The 14,688-nt window shown below is 41.5% G+C and overlaps 1 protein-coding gene and 3 non-coding genes across 18 annotated transcripts in view; 3 read left to right on the forward strand and 1 right to left on the reverse strand.

Moving 5' to 3' along the window:
- The window catches only part of LOC128867546 (homeobox protein 5-like), a 276,653-nt gene that overhangs the window by 66,614 nt on the left and 195,351 nt on the right, over positions 1-14,688 (reverse strand). The window lies entirely within an intron of this gene.
- On the forward strand, positions 8,836-8,907 carry Trnad-guc (transfer RNA aspartic acid (anticodon GUC)). The gene has a single exon. It is a non-coding gene; the product is annotated as a tRNA-Asp (tRNA).
- Trnad-guc (transfer RNA aspartic acid (anticodon GUC)) lies at positions 11,760-11,831 on the forward strand. Its single transcript has one exon. It is a non-coding gene; the product is annotated as a tRNA-Asp (tRNA).
- Trnad-guc (transfer RNA aspartic acid (anticodon GUC)) lies at positions 12,069-12,140 on the forward strand. Its single transcript has one exon. It is a non-coding gene; the product is annotated as a tRNA-Asp (tRNA).

The raw sequence follows: 14,688 nt of genomic DNA on the forward strand, positions 1-14,688 counted from the left end.
GCCAGAGGGAGTAATTGCTGTTTTTTGTTGGATCTAGGTTGGACAAAAAGTTCTGAAGTTGTTTGTCCTCGAAGACCTTAAGCAGTTCTTTAATGTCCTTTGTCATCTTGTTAAGTCGTGCTTTATGTGCGGGATGTCTTGTTGTTTGCCACTCTTTCCTTAGTCTTCTTTTCGATTTTATTGCCTGTTTTATAGAGTTTGGGATGTCATTTTTCTTATTTTTAGTCTTGATTAATGTCGTCGACTTAGATACCGCATCCATAATGGAGTCCGCAAAGTGCGCAACGGCACTATCAATCAGCGTTTCAGTTTTAAGTAGAACTTGGGGTTAAGAGCATGGTATTTCGCGTCGGTGTGTTTATTATATGGTTTTCTGTGGTTTATTTCGATGTCAGGTGTGGTGAGAAATGTCAGGAATATTGGTAAGTAGTCGGATGATAGATCATAGTTTGATTCTATTGTCAAACAGTATCGGGTTTACTTTTTTATAGATATAGAAGTCAATCAGATCTGGCTTCTTTTTCATGTCAGTGGGCCAGTAGGTGGGCTCACCAGTGCTTATATGGTCGCTTTTGTGTGTTTTAATGGCGTCGAGTAATTTGTTGCCTTTTTTGTTTGTCAGCCTTGATCCCCATGCTGTGTTTTTTGCGTTGTCGTAGTCGCCTCCGGCAATAAACCGGCTACCAAGAGTAAAAGTATAAAAGTATATGATGCCAAAATCTCTAATGTGTCGAAGCAGTTTGTTTGCCATATATCTAAGTTTGGTTTATGACGTTTGGGTTATGTTAGAATCGACTAGCACACACTGCTGGCGGCATCTATTGACAAACAGCGGGAACTTAGTTGCGCACCTAATAATATTGAACAGATTTTTAGAATTATTTTTTCATTAATCGCAATCACGCACTTACAGCAATAATCAATGAAAAAACTGTTCAGGCAACAGAAAACTTTTATTGCATCAACTTTTCTTTCCGAAGCAGGTCAATGCTACAAGGCTTTCCCATCTCACTTCAATTAGCACGCAACAAAAGCCATGACACACTTCAAAATGCCACAAGAGCTTACGCGTTATTGCCAAACACATTTTTTCACCACCCACTGGCACCCATAACCCTATGAATATGACCCAGGAGCAGTCAATCACACCTGCATCCCACCTATAAGCGTGTATATTCAGGTCATATGAAGTGTGTTTAATTAAATGGCCACTGTTTGTAGGCGGTCAACGCACTGACGATTGCATGCAGGCGCACTATATTGACAAGAAATCTAATAAAAAGTCTAAATTAAAACGATAACGCCAGACGCGCATAAAACGCATGAATGTGCAGAACAATAAACTGGCAAGTAGGCGCGCATGTTCTAAATCTATTTACAATAAACAAAAACTGGAATGCTTTAATGGCGCAAACTAATGGCAGGCAGTCTGGCAAGCGAACTCTGCGCACATACACACACACACACACAAGTGATGGCAGGGTTTCAGTGGTGCCACACCAAACACCAAATGCGCTACTAAAAACGTAAGCTATCAGCTTGAAAGTTTATCAAAGAAGACGCACAAAGTTCGAAACGACCCAATGACCCAACCTGCCGTAGAGAGGAGTTGAATAAGTGGGCGTTTCGCCAGCTTGCCGAGTCACGCGGCGCAAGAATCGGTCAACGACGCAACACAAATGCACAGCTTCGGCATTGGAAAACGGAAAATAATCTATGGCATAAACATAAACACACACACACATACACACGCATATACATACATACACCTTCATCCTTTGTAGAGCCAACCATCTGTGTCCTGGAAACCGAAAAAGGTTGAAGGCCACCAGACGTCTTTGTCGTCACGTTTAATTGCGAGCTTTCGTTTTATTTATTTTTATTTTTGTTTTTCCTGCCATTCTACGAACGTACATTGCCATTTAACTACCAACCAGACAGTCACCCTACCCACCTACCTACGTATCCAGGCAGCAACTAGCTGCTGCAACAACGCGCGGTCGTTACCATGGTGAACTCCTCATACCCATAGAGGCTTGAGGACATTATAGACATCAGCGTCACCACCGTCCTCATGATCCACATTCTTACTTTCCATCCCGACAGCTACGCCATTGCGAACCCTACTAAGTCTAAGACCAGCGTAGCAGCTGAGGTATGCAGGCAAAAAACAAAAACAACGAGCATAGCATTTACATACGCAAGTATCTTTTGAGGATGTATGTTGGGTAATATTTTTGGGTGTTGAAAATCGTGCATAACGACAAACACGCGATTGTTCAACTTTCCCTTCGGCAAACGCCGACTTTCGCCCAATTTCTTTTTCGTCCACCTACTCGCCTAACGCAATGCCGTTGACGCCTACTCAACCGAAGCGTACGAACCGAAAAACAAGCGCCATGTGGAATACAAAAGTCAGGCGAACCCGCAATGGGGAAATGGAGAATTGTAGGATGATGGCGCCCCCGAGAGCAGTTGATGCGTGGGAAACTCCATGTCTGGGTCATATAACTACTTAGCGAAATATGTATGTATGAATGTGAATGTTTACAGACAACTTCTATGTACATATATGTGGAATTTGTAAACTTATGTACAGTACACACACATGCATGCATATGTAAAAGGCATGTGCGCCTGTGTCTGTAGCTGCCTCGCGTCAACCCAGTTCGTGTGCCGAAAATATACTACCCACTGCACCCATCCATGCCGAAGACACGTCTCGGAAGTCATCGTTTCTTGTGCCCAACTCACAATCGCGCTATGTATCGCAATTTATTGAAAGTCCTTGTTTCCCTGCACGCCACCTTTCCTATATTAATTCCTCGTTTGCGTGAAGCTTTCCCACTGGCTGGGTGTGTCTCGCCTACCGACTTCGCTTCGATTTCTCAGCTTAGTTGGGTGAGCTACTCGGGTGTACAATAAATGCAACACACACACTACAGCGTCGGTGGCGGTGTCAGTGGTGTTTGCCTTCCAGCTGTTCTGTTCCCCGGTCGCAGCGGCAAAACAGTCGATGGGGTTTTTAGTCGGAAATGACAGTAAAGCAGACGAAAAACAGATTCAAATCAAAATAGAATTTAGTGGGCCCAGTGGTGCGAGTGCAGAGGAGCATCCTAAAATATGCGTGTGTGTGTGTGTGTGTGCATGAGTACACGCAACTAGACAGGCGGCGCATGAGAGGCAGACATGGGCCGTCAGTCAATGTAGACAAAACAGTCAGCATTTATAGGAAATTTTGTGCATGCGTGTGTGTATGCGAATGATACAGATGATATTATTTATTTATGCATAAGTGCACATAGGAGACCATAACAAAGGCGTGTGTCTATAACTAAATACATACATATGTACATGCATATGTACGTACCACCTCCACATTGCCACATTTTGTACAGTTCATATTTACTTTAACTTTTAGCACAAGCATCGCACTTTCTGGCCTAAGGCAAATCTGACAGCAGGTGTCATTGTATGATACGGTCCATTCACTTAGTTTTCGATTGAAGTTTTTTTTCTTTTTATTTCGTTTTTTTTTCGAAAAAGCTTCCTTTGAAGATGATATTCAGATGATGCGTAACACTCACAGTTGCGGAGAAGTAATCAATAAAAATGTGTAATAATTGAGCATACCAAATCCATCCTGGGACTGCTAAAAGCAATTTCATCAAGGTGGAGCCGTGTTTATGCCTGTTAAACATACCAGGTACCCGCGGCCAGGTTCCTCTCATAATTGCGTATTGGGGTTACAAGCTATCGATAGCATCCATTCGTTTGTCATCAATGGGGCATCGTAAAATTGCAATATCATTACTCGATATCGACCTGTCGTCTCTTTGGGTTCGTCTTGAGGCTTTACCTCACGCGTTCGTGCTTGTCGTCTGTTCGTGAATACAGTCATCCCCACATGAGATCTGTTTCAAAATGGCTTCTTTGGGCGACGCATCTAGGCATCTCTTGGGTATTCTATGTATATCGCTCGCATTCGCTTTGCTTCAGCTTTGCGCCCCCATTCTAAGTTTCGCAGTTTCATTAATATCCTTGCTGCAAACTGTTTTACTGCTTCCCATTTCTCTTTCAAGTTCAGCATTTGTGTTACAAGGTTATCTGGTGTGGGGACGACGCCGAGGACTTTTGCGAGCTCGAAGCGCTCTTCATAAAATCTGGCGCAGTGAAAAGTCACGTGTTCTGCACTCTCATCTTCGCTGTGGCCCCCTGGGCCTGTCGAATTATCTGTTAGATTAAAACGGTGGAGGTACGCAAGAAAGCCCCCATGTCCGCTGATGATTTGGGTTAGACAGTAATCCGTTTCGCCGTGCTTTCTGCTCATCCATTCATTTAGTTTGGGGATGAACTTATACGCCCATCGTCATTTGGAGGAGTGATACCATCTATTTTGCCACTTGGCTATCGTGCGTTCGCGCTCGGTTATTTTATCTTCAGATGTTGGTTTGTGCCCACGCGAGTGATACAGTCGCTTAAGTTCTTCTGCTCGTATATCGAGGGGAACTTTACTCGCTATAATGCAGATGTCATCATCAGATACTGTTCTGTACGCGCATGCTACTCCGAGCGTGCTAAGTCTGTTACCTTGCAATACCTCCTTTGAACGTCTCGTACGCCCTCCTGACCATACTGGGGTCGTGTATAGCAGAATAGTCAGTAACCATTGAAATAATCTTTCTTCTACTTTCTTGGAGTTCTCCAACGTTTGGTAGCATACGCATGAGTGCGTCATTCACTCTCATTGCCAATGTTATCTTCTCATCGATGTGTACTCCAAGATACTTACTTAGATTATGTCGGTCCGTTGTTGTGGTTCCACTGTGTAACACGAGAACATTACTGTTCATTTTTCATGGAACTAGTTAGACTCTCTTATGAAGCACAGGATAGTTTTTATCCCAATAGCGTTTTTATCCTCTTAGCTAAGGCTGGGCAGTTACGGAGGAAGTGTTCTACTGGTTCTTCCTCTTCCGCGTTTCTACAACTTTTGCAGTATTCATGCGAAAATTCTACTAGCCTAGAAGAGTGCCTACCTAACAGCAAATGACCGGCGAAACAAGCCACGACCTTCGAGATGTTCTCTCTTGAGAGGTTAAGCAATTTTCCTAACCGTTTCTTATCCGTTTGCGGCCAAATTAGGGTGGTTGTAACACAAGTATTTCCATGACCTATTGACCTCTTGGAGAATATTATTATTTATCCTTAATTTACAAGTTGCCATAGGAATTCCAATATTGCCTCTGTTTTCAAGCAGTGGAAGATTAGTAGCTTTTCTAGCTATCTCATCGGTCTTTCCTTCAATATATCTATGTTCCGGAACCTATATATGGTAATGGTAATGGTTGTACGGGCTAGGCTAAGGCCTTTATGCACTGCGACCAGATTGATCTATTGTGCGCACCTAATTACTTAATTATAATTATTTAGTATACCGAGGAATCGAAGCAGCTCCTTACGAGGGAGCAATTGTAGGTCTTGCTCCTTTAGTAGGTACGAGCCCAGGATTCTGTGTCTCCTGTGGCCTAATGCCTCACAGTTGGTGAATAATTGTTCATCACAGCAGAACCTGTATAATCTTTTACTAGATAATCCGATTATGTTAAAGTGTTTATTACATGGAAAGTGACTTGTAAGTGCTCCACAGAACCCTATCCTCAATATTAGGTTTCCACGTAAGTTTCCTTCGCAGAATACATAGCTTCAGTAAACTCAAAATACCAGTTTATTCCTCAAAAGTGATATTATCGCCTTCAACTGTTTGACTTTGTTTCGAAAGACTTTTTCTGCCTGCTTAATTATTTTCCAGCGAAGACGAGTATACTCAGCAGAGAATAAAGTTTCTGCCTGTAATAGTAGGCAATTTTGACTAAAAGCTTTAATTTGAAAGGTTAGTTACGCTGGCACGAATTGTGGAACTGGAGGTAAACATCGCCAAGACAAAAAGCTATGAGAGTCCACGACAATAAAACAAGACCTATAATGGTTAACGGATGGAATTTGTCGAAAGCTTCTGCTACCGCGGCTGCACTATCACGACAGACGGCGGACCAGATACAAAAGTCAACTGCAGGCTAAACAAAGCAAGGGCGGTGTTCGGGTATGGGCGAGTTCGCATATCTCCAGGTGCGAATGTTCGGCTCATGCGTGAAGTCTGTATTATTGTACCGAAGTGATACAATCTTTCGTCCACAAATGCCTCCGCATCAACTGTGGAAGATTAAAGTACTCCCCAACAACTGGAACACACTTATGCCAGCGTTTTTATCCAGCTCTCGGAAGAAATCTGAAACTCTATATTCGGTAAAGCCATCAGAGCCGACTTCGATTATTCCATTACTTTCTTTGGGCTGTTAAAATGGGTTCGACTAAGTGGTTTTTCGACTCGATCAAAATTTTAGGGCCACCCATTTCAGGTGAATTCGTTTGCTTGTTTCGTTTTGGATCAAATTCCACGAATTGTTTTCTAACAAATGCTTTCTTTTTTGGCGAATTGCGTCACTCAGACGTCTCATAACGCCCAAATAATAATCGTTATTTACTGGGGCCGCCGAATCCAAAAGTTTTGGTGCGTGAATACCGTTCGGGAGTGCGTAGGTTCGAACATGAACATCAAATAATAGAACAAGTGTTGTCTAATACCGGTCGCCCCTCGGCAGGCAATGGCATCCGAGTGTATTTCTGCTATAAAAAAGCTCCTCATAAAAGCCATTTGCTGTTCAGAGTCGGCTTGAAACGGTAAACAAACACCTAACAGAAGTGTGCGCGCCAATTACTTATTTATTTATAAATTGTCTGACCTTCTGGCAAAAATTTCTAGTGCACAATACCGTTGTAGTGCATAAAAACCCTGAGTATCGCTTTCGTTTTTGACTGCTACTACATGGTTCTCTTGGTCTTGGTGCATTCGGAGCTCTCCATTCACTCGCCTAAAGTCTGGATTGTGTGTGGTACTCATTAACTCATTTCCGGTAATGATGCGTTTGATGAATATTGGGTCGGATTCCGCCTTGAAAATCATGTCTTCGGCGAAATCAACGCGGTAAATTTTTGAATGAAATTCAGCTGCTCTGGAACCAACCTTGCGGCAACACGGAGCTAACCCAAATCATCAACTACAAGGTCCTGAGTGGATCCGTAAGCTATGTTCAAGTCCCCTGCCAGCTCGCTGATGGTTAATTTGTGGTTATTTATCAACTTTTCTTTCACTTTATTGATGTTTTCATCACCATTCGATGTCGACGGTCTGCCACTACGTTATGTCTACATCATTCTCGATGGTCTCCCGATCTCTTCCGAAGCATTCATGCCACTCATAAACGGCTGTTTCCTTTAAAGCATCATTACCGAAACAGTTTCTCAACATTTTTAAGGTTTTCGCACCATTGAATCTATTTTCGATGCAAAATTTAAGTATAGTTTTTATTTCCAGTAGTTTACATTTTCGTCTTTAATGTGAACATAAAAGCCCACACGATTCTGTGCTTTTGGCTTAGGGCTACGAAAGTAACTTTCTGTGCAATCAATTTTGCAATATTCAACCGGACTTAAGAAGATATTTCACTGGTGCATAAGCGATTGGCATGACCAAAATGAGTTTTCTGCTCATAAATCAATTTTCAACTGAATTGGCTTTGATAGTTAAATGCCTAATCATAATCCCAAGAAATGCAGTGCTTCTATTAAGCACAAGGCCAAGTAAACAACCTACACATACGCACATATGAAAAGCTGCTTCTACTATCACAATGCAAATCCCTAATTCCAAAGAAAAGCCTCACCTACTTACATGTTTCGAATACAAAGAATCAATCAATTAGAGCAATAGAAAGATTTAGACTTAGTCGTATAAGTCTTGAAGAAACGATTCACGTCAAGGGCGTCCAAAAGCAGCAGCAACACCAGAAATCGTATTGGAAACTCGTATTGTGACTGAAAGAGATTTAATAGAAGCTCTAAGCATTTTATGGGGCAGTTAAGCAATATTTTGACTGATGTATTGGGTTTAAGAGAGCTTCGTGCACAATGGATGCCGCATTCGCTAACAATGGAACAAAAACGCATTCGAATGCGACTTTCTCAGCAACATTTCGAAAGGATAAAGTGACTTTTGTGAGTCGATTCATCACTATGGACGAGACTAGAGAGTGGTGTGAACCTGATTCTTCGGCTGCGAAACGAGTTCGTGTCCAGAAATCGGTCAAGAAGGTGTTAGCATCAGTTTTTTGGGATGCGAAAGGAATTTTTTTTTGTGGATTACTTGCAAACTGATAAAACATTGAATTATAAATATTATTGTAAGCTTTTAGACTAGCTGAAGGAAAATAAACGTGAAAAAAGATCCAGTTTGCAAAAGAAAAAGTGGCTAACATCCATAAATTGAAGTTCCCACCGTTGGAACATCCACCGTATTCACCAGATTTGACCCCTAGTGACTCCTATCTGTTTCCAAACCTATAAAACTGCATGCGCGGAACGCATTTTTCATAAAATGATAAGGTCATAAGGTAGTTGTAGCTTCTCACTTCAGAGATGGAATTCATAATAATTCATAAATTGAAATCTCGTTGAAACAAGTGTATTTATGTTCAGGGAGACTATACTGAATAATAAAGTGCATTTAAAACTGTAAAATTCTGTTTTTCTTATCGAACTGCAAAACTTATTGAACAACCTAATACTTTTATTCTTCACGCAAAGATAAGCCCATTTAGTCGCAATTTGAACTATACCTACATTTAAGTGTTTTTAAGATTATCAGCTAATTGTGCATTTCATAATGTTTTTGGGGTGAGGCAATCATACACTTTTACTGAGCAAGTTATTTTAAGATCCTCGATAGTATAGTGGTCAGTATCCCCGCCTGTCACGCGGGAGACCGGGGTTCAATTCCCCGTCGGGGAGATCTGTAAGAAATTATTTTTAATTATTTTTTAATTGTTTTGTTTTTTTAATTTTTTTTTACAATATTTCAAAACGCGGCGAGATTGTGCGTGATTGTGCGATACCCGCTCCCTGGTCCCCAGGTTGGTTTTTGTTTTTGGTACGATTAGAAATAAAAAGAATTGAGTTTAGTAATATTTTTTTTGTATATCCCTGTTCACTCCGCTCAGGAGCATAGGGCTTCGACAATACTCTTCCGTCATACGCGTTTCTAGGCTGTTGTTTTTGTGCCGTCCCATGTGATGTTAGCATCTGCTAGCTCGGCCAACATCGGCCTTCTCGAAGTGATATTTGGCCAACCGCGACCTTTGCTCCCTTACGGGTTCCAGACCAGTGCCATTTTCGTGCTGCTATCTGGTGGTTTTCTAAGCGAGTAATCTATTCATCGCCACTTTCAGCGTTTGATTTGCCATAGAATAGGTTTCAGCGTAGTTGCTGATGATGTTCGGCCAGAATAGTCTACAAATGATGCGGAGGCATTTGTTGACGAAAGATTGTAGCCCCTGTGTGATGGTGTTGGAGACCAGCCACGTTTTACTTCCGTACAACAATACGACTTCACACATGAGCTGAATATTCCTAGTTTAGTGCGTCTGGAGATCTGCGAATTTGCTTATACATTATGCATTCACGCAGCCCTTGGTTTGTTCAGCCTGCAATTGACTTTTGTATCTGGTCCGCCGTCTGTCGTGATAGTTCAGCCGTAGTAATAAATTTACTCCTATGAAATTCGAATTTCTGAGGCTCTTGGCAATCGTAGCGCATGAAGGTTCAGTGGGAACAGTACAAGAACAACTGTTTCTGGCAAGCGTTTCAGTGTGGCCAAGAAATTCACCGACGATTAAGGCGAGTTTCGGCAACCATCTTTATATGACCTGAACCATCCTGTAGTCTCATCTGGTTATCCTCAAGCTTTGTAATTACTGAGTTGGTAAACTCAAATTCTTCTTATTAGCATAATTCACGGCATACATACATACATATGTACATTAAAATAAATTTACTCCTCGATAGTATAGTGGCGAGTATCTGCGATTTTTACTCCCAAACAGCTTCACCGACATGAAAGCAGCTCTCAAATTTCGTGAACTTGAAATTTGAGCTCCCCTAGCCATTGAACTTGTCTAGCAATAAAAACAAATAAAATTTGCTTAAGTAACAAACGAAATTTTAAATCATTAAAAACTTACTCGACTTTTCAAGTATGCACGAACACATTTGCCGAATGAAAAATGATGTCCAGCGCCAGAAGAGTTAGTGAGTAAAAGAAAAATATTACGTCATTCTGCGCCTCTGTTTATGTACATACATATGTATGTATTAGCAGACATACACATGCACATGTACTCTCCACCAGTCGTAGCCAAAACGAAAACAAAAATCGTGCAAAGCAAATTACAATATTTTCTTTGTTATGCGATGCCACATTCCCATGTCCACTGACAAACGACAAACGTCCAACCGTCGGTACGATGCGATACGCCATAACGGCTACCGCCTTCCGTTCAACGAAAGCATATAAACGGCTCATAAAAAGTGAAGCTCGCAATATGCATTAGCAACAAAAACGACAACAATAAGCAGAACAATGTCTGGTGGAGGTAGAGCCCACCATACTCATAATTGCATGCAATCGAGTGAATAACTTACTGGCCGGCTTACTGCAGTTAACTTCTCGTTGCTCGTTCATTCGACGACTTTGATTAGGAAGAGAGGAAGGAATGAATTGTGCGCGAGCAAAAAACCAAAACCTACCCGAACATTAACCAAAACAGACTAGCAAGCAATAGCGAGCCACAAGCAACAGACATAACAGCAAGAACACGACGAAAACCGACAATGTTAATGATGATTTCGGCGGCGACACAATGAAATTATGTGTCAAAACAGAAACAAAAAAGTACAAAAAAAAAAAAAACCACAACATACACACATAAATTGCAGGGCAAAACCAGACCAGCGGTCGCAGCGATAAACAACAGCGCAGCTTGCTGAATATGCGAGACAGAGAGAGCGAAAGCATGCCTACAAACGACCATGCGCTTAGCTTCACCTTCGTAAATGTTAATGTTTTTGTTATGGATTTTTTGTTGCCTTTTTATTGCTTTTTTACTTGTCATGTCGGCCATATTGAAAAGTGTGTTTGTATTTCAATGTGTCTCTTGACTCTGACCGGCATTTCTTGTTTGCAGCTCGTTTTGCCTTATTCTCTATTTGTTTGTGTGCCATGCCTTTCTTCCATCCATCCATGTGCGCTGGCATAGAGTGCAATTGCGCATGTGTAGTTTTGCACTCGCTCTCACACATCAACACTCTCGCTCTGCCTCTCTTTGAACTTGTTGTATTTCTAATGCTGCGGCATTAGTTTTATTTAGCTAAATTTAGAATATTAGAATAGAGCGTACACAGAGAAGCAGTGATTTGTGTATTCCCTTCATTTTATTCATTCGCGTGCTTAATACGGGTGCAATAACTTTTTATATAAACAAAACAAATAGCGGTGAGCGACCGAAAGCAATGACGAAGATAACGACGACGACGACACTGTCCTAGTAAACGTAGTGGAGCTTTTGCTGAAAGTTCAACTATGACTAAGCAACCAAGAGCAACTGCTGCGAGCGCCACCTGTTGTTAAGTGCAGCGAAACATATAATCGTATTACGTATACTACAGATGTCACTCATATCGCACGATACTAAAGTTCTACTAAAATTAGCTGTGCTGTTTTTCTCTTCTACTGCCGCTGTAGTAGTCTAATGCCATTTGTTAGAAGCTTTCTAACATTTATGCGTTTTGCCGATAAGAATTCATCGTCCTCGATAGTATAGTGGTCAGTATCCCCGCCTGTCACGCGGGAGACCGGGGTTCAATTCCCCGTCGGGGAGATTCGATAATTTTTTTGTTTTGTAATTAAAAAAGAAAAAATCTGATCAATACTGCATTTCAATTCACTTTGCCTGTGATGGTGTCAAACACAATAAATTTTTCCGAAGTGCATAATTTTGTGTTAATATTTAATAAAGATAAGATTTGTAAACTAAAATATTTCATGGGTATTTTTTACAAATATACTACACAGATTTAAAAATTCATATATGTAAATTCGTGAGCATTTTTTAACATCCTCGATAGTATAGTGGTCAGTATCCCCGCCTGTCACGCGGGAGACCGGGGTTCAATTCCCCGTCGGGGAGAATTAATAATTTTTTTTTAATTTAGCTTTGACTCAACAGATTAGCTGTGTGATAACATAGTTTTTAATAAATAATTGCAAAACAAATAGGGAAAACATTTATATTTTAAAGTGCTTTACAGTTACGGAATTTCTTTTTTTAGGCTTGTTAAATAACTTTTTTGTTAATACCATGGCAACTGTTTACATTTGATTTTTTTGCGTGGAAGCGGCTCTTTTATCTGCATACTGCTTCTCTGTGGTACGCAGAAATGGTCGAATGAGTTAGCATTACTTGATTGGCAGTAATTTTCTAAGCTATTCCGACAATGTAGAACAAACTAGCAGAAGTTATTCATTAAAGCTTTTAGCCACAGCGGAATCTATATGGCTATATTCCAACAGAAGGTAAGAAAATGAGTATCCCGTAAGAGTATCTCGCGGAAGAAACAAGTAGAATCTATTGACTTCTAAAACTAGCACAGACATAACGGCAAAGAATATTTGCATTGAAAGACCTCCCTCCTGCTGCTTGGAAACGGTCATCAATCTCTACTGGTTCTAGATATTAAAACGACTCACTCCGCCAACTCAAAACTAGCACTAGTCAAAATTGTTTAACCCACATGATTTGGAGGATAACACTTTCAGTACACGATTTCTCCACTAATACCTGGCTATTGCTGTGAACAACATACGAAACTATCTAGGCGGTAACTGCTCATATCTCCCAGAACTCTTTCAAAACTTTTCCGCTTGGCCGCTCGAAATTTCACTGGGCCTCATTCGTGCACTATGTGGAATAATGACGTAAAGCTAGGCGTAGAAGCCAATCGAAAACCTTTAAAGTAACGCTTGTAGGCCTGTTTTTTCAAGGCGTTCTGGTAGCGCGCTATCCTCAAGCGGCCTTCTGAAGCCAGGCTCTTTATTACCATCAGTTCTTGCCGCTGGACTACCGCATTTGACTTTTTCTTCGAACGCAGCATATGGTGCACAAGCGAGCATTGGAAAGGTACGTGGTGGCGTTTTCGCCGCAGTAGTCGCAATAGGAATATTCGTAGTGGTTAAATTTGTATAAACAAGCTTTGAAGCATTCATGTCCACTCAAAAACTGGGTGAGGTAAAAATCCATTTCTCGATGTGGTCTCGTTAGCCAAAGTATTAGGTTAGAAATGCATTTGTGCGTCCAACGCCCTTTTGCAGAGTTATCATGCCTTGTTTGCCGCTCATCTATGCAATTCATTCGTAACGCCGCACGAGGAGACGAGCTCATAGGCCTCTGTGTTCTCGGTATTTGGGCAGCTATTATTCTGGGTGGGTATTACTAAGGCTGCATCGTCGCACACCGGTAGGTAGACGGTAGATTTCGAAAGTATGATTCATGATGCGTTTTATTCGCCCAAATTGGTGCACCATACAAAATTTAGCCTTTCACGGCATTAGCCATAAGCTGATGGCCAACGTTTTCGTTGGCGTACTTGAAGTGCGCTTTGAAAGACGGCCTTTTATCTATCATCATTCCCAATTATTTGACGGCGGGAACGGTCTCCAATTCTACGACAGACCTTTTCTCGCTTTTTCGACTGGCTACGACTGGGTATAAGGACTGCTTTGGCCTTTTATTGCGCGAATTGTAGATTTTTTTGTGCTTGCCAAGATCGTACGCTTGGTACTGTGTGGATCGCGTTGTTGCGGATATCGCCAAAAGTTTTAGGCGTTACCACAGGCGAAATGTCGTCGGCGAATCCAATTACCTTGGTTCCCTCTGGCATGAAGCCTGACACGGAGAACACCGTCGTACATTATATTCCACAGCAATGGCTCGAGGACCGAGCCCTGTGGCACTCCACTCATTATTGCAACCTTTTTTCGTCCCTGTGATGTACTGAACCATAGAATCGGTAATCAAAGTAACTGCGCAATATTCTCCTCAGGTACGCGGATACCTCAATTCGATCTGGAGCGTCTAAGATTTTCGCCGAGTTTGCAGATTTAAATGCATCTGACGTCTGGGGTGATAGTCAGACGGTACTCTTTATCAACGGCTACCGCTGAATTGCTGAAGAGACTGCATCTAATATTGATTTACCCTTTCTAAATTGGCAGACCTGTGCAATTAGCCAGTGTAAAGCGAAGAAGAAACAATACATTACCGTTCTCATGACCAGGGAACTGAAATTCCATTCGTCTGTAATCATGCCAACACTCCAGCGCTACACTTTTAATCAAAGCTAACGAAAATTGTTAGCAATTAACGGCAATCCAACAAAAGAAATTAATTAATAGCGAAATCGTATGCAAAAAAAAGTGTTCGAATTGTCCGAGGCCTATCATCACGGCTGGGCAAACGGGCTAGTGGGCACAGCTGAGGAGTAACGTCTGTGAACACACAAACACAACTACATGAAATACTAAGTACTCGATTGTAATTCCGCATCCAAAAAAGTGTGTCGCTGATTGTAAATGAGATTATGTTGCTACAGATGTCGACGTGTTGCAAGCTGATATAGTACGGCCGTATATACAAAAATAGTCCATACATACTAACATTTGGACGGCACACACCGCAC

Source organism: Anastrepha ludens, chromosome 6 (genome assembly GCF_028408465.1).
Source record: "Anastrepha ludens isolate Willacy chromosome 6, idAnaLude1.1, whole genome shotgun sequence".
Taxonomy (NCBI): domain Eukaryota; kingdom Metazoa; phylum Arthropoda; class Insecta; order Diptera; family Tephritidae; genus Anastrepha; species Anastrepha ludens.